General features: G+C 38.5%; 1 protein-coding gene and 1 pseudogene across 2 annotated transcripts in view; one reads left to right on the top strand and one right to left on the bottom strand.

Moving 5' to 3' along the window:
- Positions 1–23294, bottom strand: part of CECR2 (CECR2 histone acetyl-lysine reader) — a 141356-nt gene that overhangs the window by 51988 nt on the left and 66074 nt on the right. The gene's annotated exons all lie outside the window — the stretch shown is intronic.
- LOC110218779 (heterogeneous nuclear ribonucleoprotein A1 pseudogene) lies at positions 20378–21880 on the top strand (annotated as a pseudogene).

Genomic DNA, 23294 nt, shown 5'->3' with positions numbered 1-23294 from the left:
TCCTCTGCCCCAGTAATCTTGTAATAACAACTGACATTAATAGAACATTAAGCTTTTCAATACATTACCACATTTGAATCTCACAACAATAACGAGGTGGTTGCTATCCAAATCTTTATTTTCATTTTAAAGAAAACTGAAATTCAGTTTTGTGAGTGTTGCCCAGGTCACAGAGAGGGGTGGGGGGAAAAATGGAGTGCTCCAGGTCCCATGGCCAAAGTAGCAATTCCAGTGGGAATGCAGGCAACATGGGTTTAGAAATGGCCTGGTCACCTCCTCAGCACTTGGGACCCAGAGGGAGTCAGTCAGGCCCTTAGTTCCCTCCCCTTCTTAGGTTCTTGTCTTGCCCCTGGGGAAGGCACCAGAGATCTGCTGGGCTTCCGAGGGAGGCAGAGCTCAGCTGCACTGGCCACACTAGGGCTCTTTCCTGGACCCTAGGGGAAGGAAGCAGCGTAAAAGGTCTCCTGCCTTGGCCCTTCTAACTACCGGCTGCTGAGGGATGCAGAGCCTGGCAGCTGGGTCCCTCGTAGGCTGTCTGGCTCCTTCTATACTACGTGACTTTGTATCTACAAAAGCAGCAGCAGCAGTCTACTGGTTCTATACTTCCTCTGGCTTCCTCTCTGCCTTAGGAACCCTTGGGTCTCTCTCTCTTTCTCTCTCTCTCTTTTTTTTTTTGTGTCATCATCTTTTGGCTCCTAGATTTATCCCACCCCTCCCTCAGAACAGGCCAGATCTCAGAAGCTGAGGATGAACGACTTTGTGTGAGTGAAGGGATGGATGATGGATGGCCTCTCCCTCTTCTCTTCTAGTAAAGGAGGAGGCAGGGTGCAAGAGGCAGGAGCTTCTCCCTCTGCCTTGTACCATGCATTTCTTGGGGTTATCAAACACTAGAATTTGGTTGTTTCTCTTTCATGCTTATCTAGTCTATTCCACGTTTGTTTGTTTTTAAAGGCCAGTATCAAAGAGTTTTGAAGACAACTGCTTTATCATTATAGTTGGAGGTCTGTTAATACTTCATTCTTATTTTTTTCTCAGTATTTTCCTTAGGATTCTAGACCTCTTGTTCTTTCAGATTAATTGTTGCGGTTTTGCCCAATTAAGACAAGTGTCTCCTGAATAAGTTTTCAGATGGTTATGTAAAGCCGCCCCAGGGGACAGGGCAGGGTGGATAATGGCCAAAATTATTGGATATTTGAAAGTATAAATACCATATAAATACATCTGCTTTATTCAATGAAAACAAAGTTCAAATCCAAGTCAACAAAAGTGAGAATAAAAGTATGTCAACTAACGCATGAATCTGCTATAACTGACAGTAAGTGCAGGTCCAATTAATTTGATAAAATATGTTCAAATGAGGTCAAAGCAGGTGCATTATGGGTTCAAGATACATAAGTTGAATCATCCACTGCTCCCCCCATTTGAATGTCAATTATATAAACTCAAAGCTTACCAATCTTTGTGTAGAACTTAAAAGCACTCACTGCTGTATTTCTCAAAATCACTTTGGTAAATACAATAGGCTGGTTAAAAAAAAACCCAAACCCAAAACAAACCACAACAACTCTTTACAGGGTGAGGAACCTCCAGCCTATGGTCCTTGGGTGCAGCCTTTTGACTCAGTCCAAGTTTCACAGAACAAATCCTTTTATCAAAGGGATTTATTCTGCGAAGGGTCACATGTGGCCTCGAGGCTGCAGGTTCCCCACTCCTGCTTTAAGATTTAAGGAAACTAACATGGTTATAGATGGTTATAGATAATCGTTTGACAGCTGTCATTTTTAAAAAATATAAGCCTTTGTGATAAATACACAACCAATTTAAAAAGAAATTCCACTAGAGTGGCTGAAACTAGTATAACAGATAAGAGAAATAACAGGAACTACAGAAACAAGAAATGTATATACACATACATATAAAATTAGGATTCACAAGTGCTGTTACTGATGGAAAGAAAGGCAAGATGCCTGTGTTTGCTCTTGCAGCTCAATTAGGACAAAACACTACAAGTATTAGTTTAAAAATGCAATGTGATTCGTTGTATATTGCTTGAACTTGAGAAAAATGAATGAGGAGCTACAGTTTTAAATTGCTGACACCTTTGTAAACAACTTTATAAAAAAAATCTATTATAAGGAAGGCTCTTTAAACAGCATGAGTAAAGGTAATAATATTTCTGTATTACTGAAATGCACAAAGGCTTCCTCACACCAAAGGACTCTGAAGGATACCTGAGCTAAAAGAAGAAATTGCTATTTTTAGCAGATAAGGATGATGCAAATATATACCAAAAATTTCCTCCTGACCCCTGTATATTCAGTGCCAATTTTGAAAAAACAAATATTCTAAATAAAGTTTCTACAAGGTCCTCATGGTCATACTCTAATCTTGAAAGACAAAGTAACTGCATTCATGAAAAGGCTAGGTAATAAATTTTCCTAATTATTATTATTGTTGTTTTTAAATTTTGAAACTACTCGCCTTGCAAATGAAATAAAAGAATGAATAAAGAAGCCATGTGCCACAGCTAAATATGATACATACTTGGGTCTTACTCCATGCGGAAAAAGAACAACTAGTAAAAATGTAGGTTTAAATAAGCATTTGAACCTGAAAATCTTATGTTTGGCAATAAATATAGAAAAACCATGCGGTGATTGTTTATCTTTGAGGAAGGAAGGAAACAAACATTTGTTAAGGGTATACTGTGTGCCAGGGAATGAGCTCAGTGCTTTACAGATATTATCTCATTTGATTTTCACACCAACCATGGGAGGTAGCTGCTATTATTAGCCCCATTTTACAGTTTGAGAACCTGGTGTGAGAAAAGGTTGTAGTGAGTGGTCCAACCCGATTAGTGAGTAGGTGTTTATATATGACCTGTGCAGGAGGGCAGAGGGTGTGGTAGGGTCAAGTGAAGTACTTTTAAGGATGAGGGTGGGGCACAGATGTGAGCATATCTGTAGACAAAAGGAAAGGACAGGAAAGAAACCTGAGTTCAAATTCTGGGTCTCACACTTAACAGCCATGTAACCATGGGTGTAGCCTGAGTTTAAGTTTCCTCATCTCTAAAATGCTGGCAACTACCAACCTACCTTATGCACTTACGTGAGATAAGTTCTTTATAAACTATGCAATTAAAACGCACTTAGTCACAAGAAGTATGAGTTCAAAGCTATTTATTCCACCTACTGGTAAACCAGAAGAACAGAATGGGGGGAACAGAAGATACAGAAACAAGTCAACAGCAAGCAATCCCACAGAAATCTTAACTCCCCAGGCCCCCACCCTTCCCCAGGGCTCTCCAGTATCCTGACAGGGTGGGGCTGGGGGGAGTAAACTATCATCTCCTCCACAGGTTCTAGCCCCTACCAATAGTGTTCCCCCAATTTCAGGTCAGATCAGCCTGAACAAAGGAATATTTACTTCAAAGCTATAACAAAAGAAAATATACAAACAACTCTCACCAACACCTGGGGGTGGGAGGGAAATAGCCTGGGCACTATCTCATTCTAGGGGAGGGGGATTAGATTCACAGTTTAGCTTAGTTCATATACAGCATTATTCCCACCAAATTCCAAAGTCCCCCTGGGCTTGTGTCTCAGAGACACTGACTTCTCAGAGATTCCCTTGATGGGCTGGGAGTAACATCTGGCCTGGAATTTGGGACTCCAAGGTCACCATGAACTACCACTCCCAGATCTGGGACTTTTCCTCCTACACTCAGAGCTGAAAAAGACAAAGAAAACAAGACAAATGCCAAGTCTTTTTCTCAGTACGAGTGGGTCGAAGGGGAAGAGGTAAGGTGGTGCTCCAGGGCTTCCCCAATTACTACAAAATACCCTTGGTGAGTGAACATGCTTTCATCTAAGGATGTACCAGAAAAGGGAGTAGTAAGCCTGTGGGCCTCAGTGAGGTAAATTTAAAAATGCTGGCAGTTCTGGCTAGGCAGCCAGTGGAAAAAGGCTTCTCCTGAACACTTGCAGAATACCTCCTCCCAGAAGTAAGTACCTCTGAGTCTCCCATTGGGTGCCTCCATCATAGGTGATCAGGGAATAACTGGGGGAAGAGAGAAAATTTATCTTCTCCTTTCCTTTGTTGAAGACATGGGAAACTGTGGGTCTGCAACAATGCATGTGTTTAGTTAGTTTTGGTGAGCCAGCCTTTCCCCACCTCTTAAAAAAAGTCTTTGTTCTAAGGGATGGGGGGGAGGGAGGGAGAGAGAGAGAGAGAGAGAGAGAGAGAGAGAGAGAGAGAGAGAGAGAGAGAGAGAGAGAGAGAGAGAGAGAGAGAGAGAGAGAGAGAGAGAGAGAGAGAGATACCCTAGCGACAATATATCCAGTACTCTCAAATCTGAATACTTGTCTTATTTCATCAAGTTCATATTTTCCCAATAATGCCGAATGACCTAGAATCATTAAGCATTATGGTCTCAGAAGATTAAAAAAAAAGTCAGGCAATCACAAGAGAAATGGAAAGATACAGAGGATGTAAAAGCAGGTTACTGCATATAACCAGAGAGGACTTGTGTGAAATGGTATAAAGAAGGAGGGAGCTCTAGGAAGGATAAATAAGTCAGGCATGGGTCCAGGGCAGCACTGGTAGCATAAAAGGTCAAAGCATCAGAGGGAGTTCTGCAGCATATTGAATAGATCACGAGTGGAGGATTTACATCAAGCATCACCTGCCCATCAATAAAAGACTTCTTGAAAAAAATGTTATTACTGATCTTTTCCCATCCCATGTAGAGAAGACATCTGATTTTTTTCAACGCTGGGTTTTACTAGTGTAGGTCCTCCTTTCACTAATGGAACATCCCACAGCCCCTCTCTCATCTCTATGAGTTGGTATACACCTACTACCCAGCCCCCAATATTCCTTATGTGGTAGACAATCTTTGGGTGACAACGTTCTCCCAAAGTAGCGTGGGTGGTCCTCAGAACACGCAATCTATGGCCTTTCCAAACCCTAACATCCTTGAGGGTAGGGACCCCGTCTTATCCAAACTTTCTATCTCCTCTAATACCTGTAAAAAAAAAATAAAAAAACCTTGGGATATTTAAAAATTAAAATCTCTTACATATTATGCTCTATAGGCATAATATTTTAAGATATTAGGTCCCAATGAAGCAAATTGGTCCTGCTGTTTAAATGAAGGACTAGGTCATTATTACTTGATCAGAGGAAAAAGCATTATTAATTGTAGAAAGGGGGGCAAAACCTAAAGAGGACTCTTTCAGAGGGTTTTCTGAAAAACAGGTAGTTTTAATAATTTTTTAAAAGAATAAATACTAGCTAATCAATATAAAAACTATTATTTTCTGTAGAACTCAAAACCTTATTACTAAGTCATCCCAGAACTGCAAGTATTAGACCGAAGCACTAAGAGACATTCACTTTCCAACATTCATCTCCTTTTGCCTTTCCCTCTCTCTGAATATTAAACGTTGAGCCTAGAATCTGAACCTTTCTTTCCAAGGCCCTGAGACAAGGACACGACAGAAAACAGACCCACAGAGCAGTCATCAGCAGAAAAAGGGGAGGAGGCCCTGATAATGCTCTTTCTTACCCTACAGCTTCTAGAGAAGCTGATGTGAGTAAAACAGGGTGGATTCTCTTTGCCGCTGGTATTTCAGCTCATTATGAAAAGTCTTTTACATATTTCTGCATCCACAAGACCAAGCACCTCAACAACTGCAAGGAATATTATCATTAAAGCAGAACATCCTTAGGAAGCATTAAGTAAGAGTGAAGTCACCCCCAGGAGGCACTATGAATAAATGAATGAAAAAGCATTTATTAAAGTATTTTCTTTGTATATGCCGGGCATTGTGCTAACAATTGGGGATGCAAATAAACAAGCAAGCAATACAATCCTTCCCTCAAGGAGCTTACATAAAGGGGGAATTGAAAGGGGGAGGAAGTAATAAGTGGAGGGGCAGGGAATCTGCGGCCTCAAGGCTACATGGGGCCCTCTACATCCTCAGTCCTCAAGTTTGGCCCTTTGACTCTAAGAGCCGCACTTGAGAACATGGAGAGTCCCCATGAAGGTTCTCCACACCTGAATAAGTGACTAAGTGGCTTACAAGGTCCTCCCCAAGAACCCAGGCCTGCAGAATCTCAAAATAAAAGGTAGTGAGATGATGAAGCACACTATTAATTCCTCTAATGTGCCATAACTACACAAAACATTTTCCTGAACACTCACACAGTATTCTCTGCTGGGCACACCCATGGGGTCATCCATATCCTGTTTTCTGCAATCTAAACGGCAGGCATGAAAACTAAATACAAATTCAAAAAGAACTTTAAAATCCTAATTTCTTAAAGACAAAGATAAAAACTGACGATTAACCAGAGATTTCCATTGCTGATTTTCTTTTTTAAGTGAGGCAATTGGGGTTAAGTGACTTTGCCCAGAATCACGCAGCTTGTGACTGTTATTTGTCTGAGGCTGCATTTGAACTCAAGTCCTCGGGACTCGAGGGCCAGTGCTCCATCCACTGTGCCACCTAGCTGCCCCCACTGCTGATATTTCTAAAAAAACTTTATGTTAAGGAGAGGTGTTATAAAACGTGCAAAAAAGTGAATATCATATCTTGTTATATCTGCATTTTTTTTTTGCCACAGAGATGTGTACACCATCTATGATTTGTTCTTGGGTAGATGTCCTCTCCCTCAAAGTTTGGGTGTCTATTACAGAGGAAGGGGCACCCAAATGCCAGCTGCTATCAAAGTCTAAATGAACCGGGAATAAGGTTTAGCATATAAGCAGAAAAAGGCACTATGGCTTTCCAAAAGCACCTCTCATTTTGAGGGTTGATGGTAATTTTTCACCTGGTATAATTTAATTGTATCCCAAAAGTAACTGATACCAGGTTAATTAGTAGAGTATAGGGGCAGCTAGATAGTGCAGTGGATAGAGCACCAGCCCTGGATTCAGGAGGACCTGAGTTCAAATACAGCCTCAGGCACATAACACTTACTTAACATGTGCGTGACCCTGGGCAAGTCACTTAACACCATTGCCTAGCACCCTCAAATTAGTAGCGTATAAATCAGCTTTAGTGAGTTTTATGGTCAGAGACTCAATACCCAAAGTGTTGTATATTTATTTATCCCAGAGTCCTAGCTCCCCAAAGGCTATTGCAGCAATGGGGAGTCTCTTCCTTCTTGGTTTCACCACCACTTAGCCCCTACAATGTCCTCAGAAGGAACTATTTCAGTGCTTTGAAAAGTAGCATCTACTGATAGTCATAACAATTTAAATGTAATGGTGTGACTCCTATGAAAGAGCATTGCTAAATATTTTAAATCAGCAAACTGAAAAACTTTGGTTATTCAGTGATTTAAAATGAAAGAACTCTGTTCCAGAGAGTCTCACAGAAAGTTTTTTTAAAAAACTTGTAATCAATACACCTACAAATATTTATTGAGTATTTCTTAAGTGGTAAGCCGAGGATGGGGGAGATAGTTAAGTATAAGATATCTATTACAATACTGCTACCACCCTGGTACAGGCCCTCTTCTCCTCCCCTTAGACTATTACAATAGCCCACTGGTAAGTCTGCTGCCTCAAGTCTCACCCCACTCCAATCCATGCTCTGTTCAGTCACCAAAGTGCCTTGTCACCTCCAGGCCATAAAATCCTCTTGCCACTTAAGGCCCTACTCCTACTCTTTCCACACCTCCTCCCACACACATACTACTTTTCTTCCAGTGACACTGGCTTCCTTCTTGTTGTTCCCCTCTTTGCTTATCTCTCCGCTCATACCTGACTTGCCGTTCATCTAATCTCTGCTCCTGGCTTCCCTGAAACCTCAGCTAAACCCACCTTCTACAGGAAGCTTTTCACCAATCCCTCTTCGTTCTAGTGTCTTTCCTCTTTTGTTTTTATTTTTTTCTTTTTTGGCTAGGCAATGGGGTTAAGTGACTTGCCCAGGGTCACATGGCTAGTGTCAAAATCTGAGGCTACATTTGCACTCAGGTCCTCCTGACTCTAGGGCCGGCACTCTATCTACTGCACCACCTAGCTGCCAAGTCTTTCTTCTTTTGATCATTTTTGTTTGTCCTGTATAGAACTTGTCTGTACATATTTGATTTGTGTGCTGTCTCCCTCATTAGATTATGGGCTCCTTGAGGACAGGCCTATCATTCACCTTTTTTTGTATCCTTAGCACTTAGCACACTACCTGACAAGTTGGAGCTTAACAAATGCTTACTGCCTATGTACAGACCAGTATACAAAAGGAATGATTTGTATATTTAGAAAGAGTAACTTAGTATTCAGAGAACAATGATCTGAGGCCAATTCCAGTTGTACAATCTTTTAATTGGGAGGATAATTAAATGCTAGAGTACAGGGTGTTGGGAAATTATTTGTACAATGTCGATATATTTTGCTTAAAGACTGTAAATATTCATAGAAGGGGGAAAATAACAATGGATGGAGTAGTCCCAGAAGACCTGAATAGCACAGTTGGCTTGAACAGATTTTCTTTTTCTTTTAAACACTCTAATTCATTATTTTTTTCTTTTTAAATTGAGTTCCAAATTCTTTCCCTCCCTCCCATACCCACTAAGAAGGCAAGCAATATGATACTATACAGATTATATCATACACAACATATTTCCATATTAGCCATATTTCAAAAAAAATAAAGTAAGGAAATTATAGTTTAATTTGCACTCAGAGTTCAGTTTTGTCTTTTTCATCACAAATCCTTTCCTTGGATCACTGTATTGATCAGAGTAGTCAAATCTTTCATAGTTGATCATTACAACATTGCTGCTACATTATGCATAAGGGAACCCCCATTTCTTATAGCACAATAATACTCCATTACAATCATATACCACAACTTGTTCAGCCACTCCCCAAACTGATGAGCATTTCCTCAACTTCTAATTCTACACTATCACAAAAAAAAGTTTCCATAAAGATTTTTATACATATAAGTCCTTTTCCTTTGATCTCTTTGAGAAAGAGGCCTACTAGTTACATTACTGGTATGTCAGTACATAGAGAGTATGCATAGTTTTATAGCCCTTTGGGCATAGTTCCATATTGTTCTGCAGAACAATTTCTCCAGTTCACTATTCCAGCAACAATTCATTAGGGTACCTGTTTTCCTCTCATCCCCTCCAGCATGTCATTTCTGATATGATATGTATGAGGTCATACGTCGGAGTTGTTTTAATTTGCATTTCTCTAATCAATAGTGATTTGGGGCATTTTTTCATATGACTATAGATAGCTTTGATTTCTTCTTCTGAAAACTCCCTGTTTATATCTTTTGACTGTTTTATCAACTGGGGATCGGCCTTTATTTTCATAAATTTTGTAAATCTGACTTAGCATATTTTGAGAAATGAGGCCTTTAACAGAGAAACTTGCTGTAAAAGAGTTTTATATTATTTCATTGTCTGTAGTACCATTAGCATCATGTAGTTTCCCCAATTACCTCTTTTCATTAGGTCTATTTTTGCTTTTACTTTGTCTGAGAGCATGATTGCTACCACTGCCTTTCTGACATCAGCTGAAGCATATTTGATTTTGCTCCAGCTCTTTATACTAACTCTGTGTGTGTGTTTGTTTTTCTCTTATAAACAACATATTGTAGTTTCTAATCCATTTTGCTATCCACTTTTGTTTTATGAGTGAGCTCATTCCAATCACATTCACAGTTACCATTACTGTATATTTCCCTCCATTTCATTTTCTTCTGATTCCTTTTCTCTTTTTATCCTCTCCCTCCTCAAAAAGCTACCCTTACTTCTGACCACTGCTTCCTTTCCCTTGTCGTTCTCCTCTCCTACTTTCTTATGGCAAGATAGATTTGTATACCCAACTGAATGTGTGTATATATTCTTCTCTCTTCCGAGTCAATTCCAATGAGACAAGCTTCAAGCAGTACAACTCTTCCCCCATTTTCCTCTCCACTGAAAACGCTCTTCCTTGTAAACCCCTTTTATTTGAGAACATTTTCCCCATTCTACCTCTTCTGCCCCTCCTTCTCTCAGTACATCTCTCTTTCTCACCCCTTCACTTTTTGGAGATCATTCTAACATAACTGACTCACACACCCATGTCTTCTAACTACTGTAAATTCTTTTAACTGCCCTAATAATGATAAACTTCTTAAGAGTTACAGGTATCATCTTCCCATACAGGAACGTAAATAGTTTTAACTTTATTGAGTCCTTTATGATTACTCTTTGATGTTTACATTTGTATGCTTCTTTTGAGCCTTTTGTCTGAATGTCTAATTTTCTATTCAGCTCTGGTCATTTTATGAGGAATGCATGGAAGACTTCTATTTCATTACATATCCATTTTCTTCCCTAGAGGATTAGACTCAGTTTTGCAGGGTAGGTTATTCTTAGCTGCAATCCTATCTCTATGCCTTCCAGTAGCTCACAGTCAAAGACCTCTGTTCCTTTAACACAGATGCCACTAAAATTTGCATGATCCTGACTGTGGCTCCATGATACCGAATTATTTCTTTCTGGCTACTTAACATATTTTTTTTTCTTTGACTTGGGAGCTCTGAAATTTGGCTATAATATTCCTGGGAGTTGGGGATCTCTTTTAAAAAGTGATCAGTGGATTCTTTCCATTTCTATTTTATACTCTGGTATGAAGATATCAGGACAGTTTTTCTTGATATTTCTTGAAATATGATGATTATGCTCTTTCTTTGATCATGATTTCCAAGTAGAGAAATAATTCTTAAATTATCTCTTTTTCTAAGTCAGTTGTCATTCTGATGGGACATTTCACATTTTCTCCTATTTTTTCATTCTTTTGTTTCTTGATGTCTCATGGAGTCATTAGCTTTGACCTGCCTAATTCTAACTTTCAAGGAATTGATTTTTTTTCTCAGTGAGATTTTGTATGTCTTTTTTCCATTTGGCCAACTTTACTTTTTAAGGAGTTCTTCTCTTCAGTAGATTTTCTTGTGTCTTTCACCATATTTTCTTCAGCATTTTTTTTTGATGTGCCTCTTTTACCAAGCTGTTGATTATCTTTTCATAATTTTCTTGAATCACTTTCATTTCCCCCTCCTCCAATTTATGCTTAACCACATTAATCTCTTTAACTCTTCTAGGAATGCTTTTCGGGTTTAGGTCCAATTAGCATTTTTTCACTGAGGTGTTTTTGGTAGCTATTTTCATATTGTTGTCATCTAAGTTAATGTCTTCATCATCTCTGCCATTGTAGTAGTTTTTTATGGTCAAACTCTTTTTGTTGTTATTGTTGCTTACTCATTTTTCCAGCCTACTTCTTGACTTTTGAATTTCATGCTAAAGTTGGTCTCTGTTCAGCTAAGGATGGTAAAGCACTCTGCTAAGCCTCAGACTTTTTCCTGCTGCCGCTTCAGTTTCTGGGGGTCTGTAAATTTTTGGTGCTTCCATGGTGGTAGGATCCTAGAGAGGTATGGTCACTACTCTCCTGGTCTGGGCTCTAATCTTTACCCAGGAAGGGCCCCTGGTTCTGTTCAGCAGCTCAGACTCCTCTTTGCTTTGTAACTGTGACCAGGGCCCGTGCTCCCTTGTAACCAACCATCAGCACTCCTTTCTTCACTGGAACTGAGGCTGAGAACTTTGTATGGGTAATAGAGTTGCCAATTAGCACCAGCTGTACCCAATATCTGCAAAGGGTCTGCTGTAATTTCTTTCTGGCCAGCTGTCTGACCTCTGGTAGTAGCCACCATTGTGGGTTCCAGACAGGACTCCATCACACAGCTACAAACTTCTCCTACTAACCCAAATGTCTTACCTTGACCTTTTCTTTCTTTCTTTCTTTCTTTTTTTTTTTGCTCTGCTACTCCAAAATTTGTTTTTAAGTGTCATCTTAAAGTTGTTTGTAGGGAAATATTCAGAGTTCAACCAGCTGGCTGCTCCTAATCTGCCATCTTGGCCAACAAATTTTCTTAAAGAATGAATGGGATAGGAACTGGGCAGAGATCACTCCAAAGAAGACAAAAAAAACGGAAATGATACTAAATTGAACACCAAAACATTTCCGTGTACAAAGGAGAACAGAAAATAGTGAAACTACTGAAACTGTGAAACATGAAACTGTGAACGTACAACCTGTTATTCCTATTAAGTATATTTGCATTAAATGTGTAAATATCAAAGCTGTTCTGCTTATCAGGGTTTTCTTTGGGTCTTCCTTTCAGTCCCCTCTGCATTTAAAGAATGATTCAGTGATCCTTTATGTGTCCTTTTTTGAGGCAACTCTATGTATTACATCATCCCCCTCCACTGGAAAAATCATCATAACACATACACATAGTAAAACAAAACAAAATCTGACATTGGTAGGGACCAAAAATGTGTCCATTTACATTTCTTTTAGGAGGTCAGTAGAACATACTTCTTCATTGGTCTTTTGGAATCAATTTTAACAGTAATTCTGAAGACTCTTGAGAACAGTTAAGAAGCTTAACAAAGAGTAGGTGCTTAATAAGATGCTTATCGATTACATCACCCTATTAACTGCACCTTCTTTGTGTTCCAAATAATAGAGGGTATAATACCCAAGAGTACCTCAGGGTGGTCTAACAAAATTAAAATTATCTAAGCCCTTTCCACCCACCTTGGTTACTTTTTAAAATATTACCTCTCTTTCTATGTAGTTTCCTATAATTTAGGTCAACTGGGAAATGTAGCAAAATGACTCAAATTGAAACTTTAGGGAATGTGGCATTTACAAGGCATAGAAATTTTTACTACTATTTCTCCAGTACAATAGTACAATCATGTCAAAAAAAATTCTTTGAAAAAATATTTTTAAAATATCTGTTTTTTCTATAGTTACTGTGGTCTATGACCTAAAAGTGACTGAGTTACCAGAAACCTAATCCCCAAGGCCTATCACTGACCAAGCAACATTGCTAATTAGAATTGTTGATAATCACCTAGAAGGTTCATTCCCAATCCAATTTTGCTTATAATTGCTTATTCTGTCTTATTTCCCATGATGATTATGCTGCTGATGTTAACAGTTATTATGGGTCCAGACCTTCGATTTCACTGATATAGTAAACCCTACTGTAGGAACTTCTTCCATCCATCAAGAGAAAGGCAGGATGGGGTAGCAGAGAGAGAGAGAGACAGAGAAAGAGACAGAGAGATGGCCCTATAGATTCAGGAAGACCAGATTTTTGTTCTGTCTCTGACACCTACTGGCAGTGTGTCCATGGGTAAAGTATTAAAAACTTTTCAGTGCTCAAGGAAACTTTATCTGAGTTCATTTCCATTATCACCGATTTATCAAAATAGTTACTGAATGTTTACAGTGTGTGAGAGGATATGTGCAGTAAGTTTTGGGTCCTTAAGAAATTCCTATCCCTTTCTTTTAAAATAAAAAAAAATTCTTCCTAATGTCTTGTATTTCTTATCTCTAGTATCTCCCTCCCAGAGAGCAATTCCATATAACAGTTATTATTCTTTTAAAGAAGAAAACAAATTAGCACAAATAATTGACACTGAAAAAATGTGAAAACATATACAATGTATAACACCTGTGGACCTCTGTGTCCTCTTATGTATCTTTATTCAAGTCATGCTTGATCTTTGTAACTTTTGATTCTTTTGGTGTGCGGTTTTTATTTTCTCGGTTCTGCTTACCTCACTCTGCATCAGTTCATGTAGATCTTTCCAAGCTTCCCTCTATTCATTACAGACAAAGAACCACAATTTGTTTAGCTCTCCCTTAATTGATAGACATCTCCTTTGTTTCCAATAATGTGCTATCATTTTTGCTACCTCAGAAGTGTTGCTATTAATATTCTGGTATATATGGGCCTTTCTTATTGACGGCTTCCACCGGGTGTTCATTGTTATTGAATCCTTTTAGTCATGTTTCTTGGTGACCCCATTTGGGGTTTTCTTAACAAAGACACTTGAGTAGTTTGCCATTTCCTTCTCCAATTCATTTTATTGATGAGGAAACTGAGGCAAACAAGGTGAAGTGACTTGCCCAGGGTCACACAGCTAGTAAGTGTCTCAGGACAGAGTTGAAAACTCAGGAAGATGAGTCTTCCTAACTCCAGGCCTGGCACTCTATCCACAGTGCCACCTAGCTGCCCTTCTTTGTGGTATAAACCCAGTAATCAAATCTCTTGTTCAAAGAATATGAATATTTTACTCACTTTATTTGCATAGTTCCAAATTGTTTACCATTTCACTGCTCCACTAACAATTTATTAGTGCCCCTATTATTCCACAACCCTTCAACATTAACTAATGCTATTATTTTTTTGGACATTTTTGCCAATCTGCAAAATTCATGGGGCATCGAGGTGGCGCAGTGGATACAGCACCGGCCCTGAAGTCAGGAGGACCTGAGTTTGGCATCAGACCAAACACCTGACACTAGCTGTGTGACCCCGAGCAAGTCACTTAATCCCAATTGCCAAAAATAAAAAAAATAATAATAATCCAAAAAATTTCTTCTGTAAGTTTGCATTAATATTTCACTTTCACAAAAAGAAAGTGAGGAAAAGGGAGAAAAATCTAAGAACAAGATTTTAATTCCAACCTAGTTGAACCGTCATGAATTTATCTGGTCAAGATGTACATAGGATATGATCCTAAGCCTGGACCCTGAGTGAGAGAGAGAACCCTAAGCGCGCGCGCGCGCGCGCGCACACACACACACACACACACACAACACACACACACACACACACACACATCCTACCAAGGGTGCTTGGTTAAGTATCTTTTCCGCCTGCAGCTAAATAAACTTGCTTTTGCTAACTGCTCAAGGCCAATCCTGGATCTAAAGCACTAACCTACTTAGGTCAGGTGGGGCCTGACTCATTCTCTCTACAAGAATATAAATTCCTTGGGGAACAGGGCCTGATGCTAAGTACTTCACAAATATTATCTCATTTCACACTCACAACAACCTGAGGAGGTAACTGCTATAATCCCTGTTTACAATTGAGGAAACTGAGATAAATAGATTAAATAACCTACCCAGGGGTCACACAGGTAGTTAAGTGTGTGAGGCTGGATTTGAACTCAAGACCTTCCTGACTCAAGGGCTAGGGATCTATCTATTCACTTTGCCACCCAGAGCTGCCCCCCCCAACCAGATTAAAAAGTAACTGGGAAATGTTTAACCAAAAACAGAAAAGGAAAGAAAAAAAAGCAATACAACTTAATGTTAACTTGTGGTTTCCTAATGTCAACATGTGGTTTGCAGGGATTCTTTCTGTTTGAATCTGATATCACTGCTTTACAATTTACAAAATGCTTTCACAAAGCTCTGAATTAGTTAGGAGCACCCATATTTCAAAATAAAAACAGGAAGCATTCATTATTTTAAATAGACCACAAGAGAATAACAGAAAACAGAATCTATGGTTAGAAAAAATAATTACCAGCATCTGTACATTATCATGAAAGTGTGAATTTATAAAAACCAGTTCTTGGGACCCACAAATCTCTGGTACATACGCTTAATGTGGCTGTTAGAGAAAGCAGCGACATGAAATTTTCTTACATTTAACTTTAATATACTTAATATTTATTTGTGGGAAAACAAATACTTATTATGAAATTTAAATGAACCCATCAAGGTCTGTTCCAGCCCAATTCCCGCCCCAATTCCACTAGAATGTTCCCTCTTTCCCCCAAATCTACCTACCTACCTTTCTCTTTTCCCCTTCCAGAACCTATCCATTTCCTTCCACCATTGGAGGGAGCCCAAAGCACCTTGGCATACTATACCCTTCCCAAGAGTTTAAGCCCTGAACACTCCTGGCTGAGGGGCAGACATGAGCCCTTACACTTCTCTGTTTAGCAGGGGTTTACCAATCAAAATTTTTCCATTAAGATGGAAGACTGAACCTTCTATGTCTGAGCTAAGGGCAGTGTTCCCAGCTCCCCTACAACTCCAGTAAAACCTTAAAATTTACACTAGATTGCTTAATGATCAAGAAACTGAATAAGAAACTACAGTAAATGACTTCATCCACCCCAGAACCACATAAAACAACAGCAAAAAGTGGGCAATGCAACCAAAGGAGTCAACAGAACACATGTAGTCGTAAGGCTCAAGGTCTAGCGGCAGCAATAAGTGAAGGGCTCCCCTGAGAAGTTCCAGGGAGCAGCATGCAACCAGTAGACCCAAGGGATCAGATCCAGTCAGCAGAGGCTTCCAAGGGGCTCTGAAGTCCCTAACACTCTGTGATGAGCCCTGAAAATTCAGTGGCTGGAACTGCAAAGATCCAGATCTGACTCTGAGAACTGAGGTCAGAACTAGAACCTTTTAATGGAATGTAATTTTATTGCATTGTGATCAGTATATGCTCTATTTCGTATTTCTGCTTTTCTGCATTTTGGTGGGAGGTCTTTGTGCCCCAATAGGTCAACTTTAAAAATGAAATGTACAACTGAGATGTTCTTGTTAAGTAATCTTGTTAAGTATCATCTCTATTTCTTCTCAAGTTCTCATTTTAACTTCTTTCTTATCTTTTCATTAGATTTCTAGGCGTGACTCCCAACAATTCCCTCACTATCACATATAGTTATGTCATTTTTCTCCCTCCAGTTTAACTTTTCCTTTAAGTATTTACATGCTACGGTATGGGCATATTGAGTAGTAGGTTATTAGAATACTAATACTGGTATGTACCTTTAAGCTTAATATACTTTTAACTGTAATCTTACCTGAAATCATTATTGCTAAGCTTGCTTTTTTTTTTTGGTCTAGGCAGTGGGGTTAAGTGACTTGCCCAGGGTCATACAGCTAGTGTTATGTGTCTGAGGCCGCATTTGAACTCAGGTCCGCCTGAATCCAAGGCAGTGATCTATTCACTGCGCCACCTAGCTGCCCCTAATCTTGCTTTTTTAAGAGTATGTGAATCTTTTTGTTCAAAGTGTGATTCTTGTGGCAACACATTGCCAGATCATATTTTCTAACGCCTTTTGCTCTTCTTTCCTATTTTATTTCTATTTTTAAGTACATCCCATTCACATCCAGTTATGACTGTTAACTATATTCCTTCCTCTCCTTGCTCCCACCTCCCTCTTGAATTTGCCTAAAACTTGTGATCTCATAAATGAAAGTTTGCTTCCTCCCAGTTGTAGCTCCTCTCGTCTCCTTACCTCTCTCCTAATGCCACGTTCTTACTCTTGTCTTCCTTCCCTTTTAATCCACCCTATATTTTCCCCTGCTTTACCCATATCCTGTCCTTTCAGTTTAATGTATTTCCAAACCAGAGATGTATGTGCGTGTATACACTAGTGACTGTGTTCAATGTTCCTATTCTCTGATTCAGATGAAAACAAGGTCCATGTACCACCCATTCCTCCCCACATCTTCTTTTCATGACATCTCATCTCATCTGATCACCCTCTTTAAGCAACAGTGATTTCACTTTTTCTTTCCTCTCAATTTAATCTGCTGTCCCTCCAATTTATATCTACTCTTAAGGCCATTAAAAGAAAATAAAAGTACCCCATACGCTTCTGTCATTCTATTTTACTTTTTTATTGTTAAAATTGTTTATAGTCTTAATTTTTTAAATTTAAATTTTATTTTAATTTATGGAATAAAACAAGCATTTCTATAACAGTATAATTTTTAAAAAAGATGATTACACATGAAACTACAAACCTGTTATGTACAACTCGATAGTCCTTTTAAATATATGAAGTCATCATGTAAATTTCTTCCACCCTCCCCTGAGATGGCTACCATTAGACATGTTCTGTATGTATGTAGGTAAAAAATCATTCTGTACATACTTCTGTTTATCGGTTCATTCTCTGGATACAGATACCACTTCCTTCATAGGTCCTTTGTAGTTAATTTAAGTGTTTATAATAGTCAACAAGTCTTAGTTGCTCAAAGTTTCCTTAAAACAATATTGCTTTTTACTGTATACAACAGAACTTGGTTCTGCTCATTTTGCTCTTCATGATTTCATGCAAATCTACCCATGGTTTTCTAAGACCATCAAGCTCATCATTTTTTATAGTACAGTAGTATTCTATCACATTCATATATCACAACTTGTTCAACCATTGTCCAATTGACAGGCATCCCCACAATTTCTAGTTCTTTGCTACCACAAAGAGAGCTGCTATAAATATTTTAGATCATATAGTGGGTTTTTTCCCCTTTTTCCTTAATCATCTTTGGAAATAGACCTAATAGTAGTACTTCTAGGTCATAAGTAATTTAATAACTCTATGAGCATAATTCCAAATTGCTCTCCGAAATGGCTGGGATCAGTTCACAATTCCACCAACAGTGAATTTGTGTCCCAATTTTTCCACATCCCCTCCAACATTTGTTCCTTTCCCCTTCCATCATTTTAGCAAATATGATAGGTAATAAATGTCAAGGTTGTTTTAATTGGCATTTCTCTAATCAATTATGGTTTAAAGCATTTTTTTATATGACTATATGTAGCCTTGATTTCTTTATCCAAAAACTGCCTGTTCATATCCTTTGGCCATTTATCAATTGAGGAATGACTCATATTCTTATAGATTTGACAAAGTTCTTTTTATATTTGAGATACGACACCTTTATCTGAGAAACTACAAATTTTTATTCCCAATCTTCTGCTTTCCTTCTGATCTTGGCTACATTTGTTTCCTACAAAAATTTTTTAATTTAATGTAATGGAAATTATCCATTTTATACCTCATTCTGCTCTCTAGCTCTTGTTTATTTATAAATTGTTCACATGATAAGTCTGATAAGTAATATGTTTTATGTTCTTCAAATTTTCTAGTAATCTCTCTTTATATCTAGGTCATATATCCATTTTGACCTTATCCTGACCAATTGTGTGAGATACTGGTCTATGACCAATTTCTATCGTACTGAATTCTTATCCCAAAATTTTGTCTTTACATTTGTCAAATACAAGGCTACTATATTTATTTGCTGCCGTAAATTGTATGTCTACTCTGTTCCACTGATGTACCTTTCTACTTCTTAGCCAGTACCAAATAATTTTGATAATTACTGCTTTATCACATAGTTTAAGATCTGGTACAACTAAACCACCTTCTTTTGCAGTTTTTTTTTTATTACTTCCTTTGATATTCTTGACTTTTTGTTCTTCCAAGTGAATTTTGTTATTATTTTTTCTAATTCAGTGACTGGGGGGGGGGAGCTAATTTAATGAGATGGCATTGAATATATAAAATTAGTTTAGGTAGAATTGTTATTTTTATTATATTGGCTCTGCCCACCCAGGAACAATTAATATTTCTCCAATTATTTAAATCTGGTTTTATTGTATAAAAAGTTTTGTTTTTTACATAATTTTGTTTACATAGTTCTTGGGTTTGTTTTGGCAGGTGTACTCCCAGATATTTTATAGTGTCTATCGTATAAAAGACACCCCTGTCATTTTAAACTTCTCTCCGACCCTAAAAGGTATAAGGTTCTGAAAACACATTTGTTTTTTGTCCTCCTATTAGTATGTGAACAATCCATCCCCACATATTCCCTTTCAACTGTAAGTTTATTACTTCAATTTGGATGTCAGATGTTTTCAAAGACATTTAATGCAAGGTTTTGTGGTTTGTTTCTTGCAATCCAAATATTTTCTTGAGATTCTAGTTGTACTGATTATATAAGTGGAAGATCTTCCTAATACTAAGTGTCCATTTTCCTCCTCTTTTGCTGCTTTGGAATTTTCCCCTCATCCATAACTATAACATGTGTAAATTTCCATTTTCCTTTTTATAGCATGACTTTCTATATTAAGTTATTCATGTGGAATATGATGCTGGTTTTAATCTAGCTTTTAATCAGACTACCTTGAAGTTAGCAGTTTTCCTTAAAAACAATATAGGTCTGGAATGTAATAATAGTCATTTAATAAACTGTTGATAATTGGCTAATTTTACCTCCTTAGGTTTATGGAACATGAGTATTATTAGCTGTCAGTAATGATTCCTTGGTCTTGTTTACCTCCACTGCTTCACTTAACTCTTTCAATTTTTTAAAAACTAGATCATTTAAAAAAATTATTGACTTGTAGTCGTTTTCACTATAAATATTAAATACTTCATTTATTTATGTAAAATGCTTTACATAAATTTTGTAGTTTTGTTTAAGCCCTCTGTGTTTATCGATAGGTTAACTCCCAGATATTTAAAATAGGGATTTGACAAACCTAGAAGACTGAGAGCCAAAAGGTTGAAAATATTGTTTTCAAAAGAAATTAAACTATCAACGACCAACAAAACAAAACAAAACAAAACCTCAGTCATTAAATTACAGAAATGAAAAGATAACCACCAGGCACCAGTTCTGGTTCTTTAAATTAGCAAAGATGGAGACACGCTAGGTAGCCAGCTCCTTTCTGTCCTAGATGCCGTAGGAGAAGGATCGCTGAAGCGTCTGCTACCGCTCCGCCATGTCGAAGTCAGAGTCCCCCAAGGAGCCTGAGCAGCTTCGGAAACTCTTTATCGGAGGCCTGAGCTTCGAGATGACGGACAAGAATCTAAGGAGCCATTTTGAGCAATGGAGCACGCTTACAGACTGCGTGGTGATGAGGGATCCAAATACCAAATGTTCCAGGGGCTTTGGTTTTGTTACCTATGCCACAGTGGAAGAGGTAGATGCAGCCATGAATGCAAGAAGTTGATGGCAGTGTTGTCGAACCAAAGAGAGCTGTTTCCAGAGAGGACTCTCAAAGGCCAGGCGCCCACTTAACTGTGAAAAAGATCTTTGTGGGTGGCATTAAGGAAGACACTGAGGAGTCTCACTTAAGAGACTATTTTGAACAATATGGAAAAAGTGAAGTGATTGAAATCATGACTGACTGAGGCAGTGGCAAAAAGAGGGGCTTTGCTTTTGTTACTTTTGACGACCATGATTCTGTGGATAAGATTGTCATTCAAAAATACCATACTGTGAATGGCCACAACTATGAAGTAAGGAAAGCTTTGTCTAAGCAAGAAATGGCCAGTGCTTCATCTAGTCAAAGGGGTCGAAGTGGTTCTTGAAATTTTGGTGGTGGCCGTGGAGGTGGCCTTGGTGGAAATGATAACTTTGGCCATGGTGGGAACTTTCGTGGTCGTGGTGGTTTTGGTGGCAGTCATGGTGGTGGAGGATATGGTGGAAGTGGAGATGGCTGCAATGGATTTGGAAATGATGGTGGTTATGGAGGAGGAGGCCCTGGTTACTCTGAAGGAAACAGAGGCTATGGAAGTGGTGGACAGGGTTATGGAAAGCAGGGCAGTGGCTATGGCGGAGTGGCAGCCATGACAGCTATAACAACAGAGGAGGCAGAGGCAGCTTTGGCGGTGGTAGTGGAAGCAACTTTGGAGGTGGTGGAAGCTACAATGATTTTGGCAACTACAACAATCAGTCTTCAAACTTTGGTCCCATGAAGGGAGGAAATTTTGGAGGCAGAAGCTCAGGCCCTTATGGTGGAGGTCAACATTTTGCCAAACCACGTAACCAAGGTGGCTATGGTGGTTCCAGCAGCAGCAGTAATTACGGCAGTGGCAGAAGATTTTAATTACTGTTAGGAAACAAAGCTTAGCAGGAGAGGAGAGCCAGAGAAGTGACAGGGAAGCTACAGGTTACAACAGATTTGTGAACTCAGCCAAGCACAGTGGTGGCAGGGCCTAGCTGCTACAAGAAGACATGTTTTAGACAATACTTTTTGTGTATGGGCAAAAAAAAAAAAAAACAACACCAGGACTGTATTTGTGACAAATTATGTAACAGGTTATTTTAGTTTCTGTTCTGTGGAAAGTGTAAAGCATTCCAACAAGGGTTTTAATGTAGATTTTTTTTTTTGCACCCATGCTGTTGATTGCTAAATGTAATAGTCTGATCATGACGCTGAATAAATGTGTCTTTTAAAAAAAATTAGCAAAGATGGTAAAGTTTTGGAAAAGTTTTGAGAAAAGATATGAAGCATTCCTCTCACCCCCTCACCCCTACTCCTGGATCCTGGGAAGACTTGCTGATTAACTGTGGGTGGAACTATGACACGGTTCAACTAATGTTAAAAAAAAAAGCAATTTGGCCCTATTACCTGCTTTGAAACAGCAATACCACTGCTAGGCACAAACTCCTAAGGAGGCCAAAGGCAGAAAAGGTGCCATATCTACAAAAACATTCATAGTAACTCTTTTTGTGCTAGAAAAGAACTGGAAACAAAGTATATTTCCATTATTTGGGGGAATGGCCAAATAAATTGTTCTATGTGAATGTAATTTAACATTACTGTGCCACAAGAAACAACAGCTATGAAGAATTCAGAGAAGCAAAGAGGTGAACTTCAGTCAGAGTGAAGTAAGTAAAACCACAAAAACAAAGAAAACAAAAAAGTAAACTAGAAGACAGTTACAGTCACTAAAGTTCAGCCCAGGACAAGAGTTGGGAAAATGAACCTCCATTTCTTCTCCCTTCTTTGAAGAAGAACTAAGAGTGTGAAATACTGCATATACCAATATGCAATATTACTGATTGATAAATTTGCCAATTTCTCTTCCTTTTTTATTCTTTCTAACAAAATCTATTTCTGGCTCCTGTGGGAGAAGGTTGTGTGAGAAGAGAGGACTTGAGCCAAATAAGGAAATTGTATATATCATCTGGAGTGTTTTAGACAAGTGAACTTAAGTCAGAGGTTGAACCGGGGAAGTGGACATTTGGCAAAATTTAGGAGAAATTGAGGAAAATTCATAAAACAATTTGGTCCTGTTTCTGGCCAAGATGCTATACTTCCTGACTGAAACTGAAAAGGCAATTAGAAAGATTGTAAAAGGATTAAGGAAACATTAAGGAGTAGAATCTGAAGAAGTACACAGGAGAGCAAATGACAGGGTAAGTTAAACAAGGCAAGGTAACTGGAACACTTAGAAAGTAGATTAAATTAGCAAATGGATAGAGTGGATTGGTGGATAGGGCAAAATGTGATACAGAGGATTTGGTGAAATGTTGAAGGGGAGATAGGTGTGGCTGTGGTTTTGTTGAGACAAAGGAAAGGAATCTGAGTGGGGCTGTCAGATTATCAAAGTAATATTTGGCTATTAATCTTTTTTAACCAGGTGCTTTGGGTGGAGAGCTAAACTGTAAAAGCAGTTCAAAGAAACAAGGCTGACAAATCTCAACTACTATGGAAGGTAGAGAATTGCACAGTGATTTGTACCTGTGGTTCAGCGTTGTATTTTTTTTTTTTACACAAATCGACAAACATTTAGGAAGCACCTACTATGTGCTTATTTTTTTTAAGGCAAAAAAAATTTAGGAATGGGGTGGCAACAGTCAAATGACATCA

The sequence above is a fragment of the Phascolarctos cinereus genome, unplaced genomic scaffold, assembly GCF_003287225.1.
Source record: "Phascolarctos cinereus isolate Bilbo 61053 unplaced genomic scaffold, phaCin_HiC Scaffold_1;HRSCAF=81, whole genome shotgun sequence".
Lineage (NCBI taxonomy): Eukaryota > Metazoa > Chordata > Mammalia > Diprotodontia > Phascolarctidae > Phascolarctos > Phascolarctos cinereus.
Note: the sequence above shows the minus strand (reverse complement) of the source record. Positions and strands in the feature narration are given on the sequence as shown.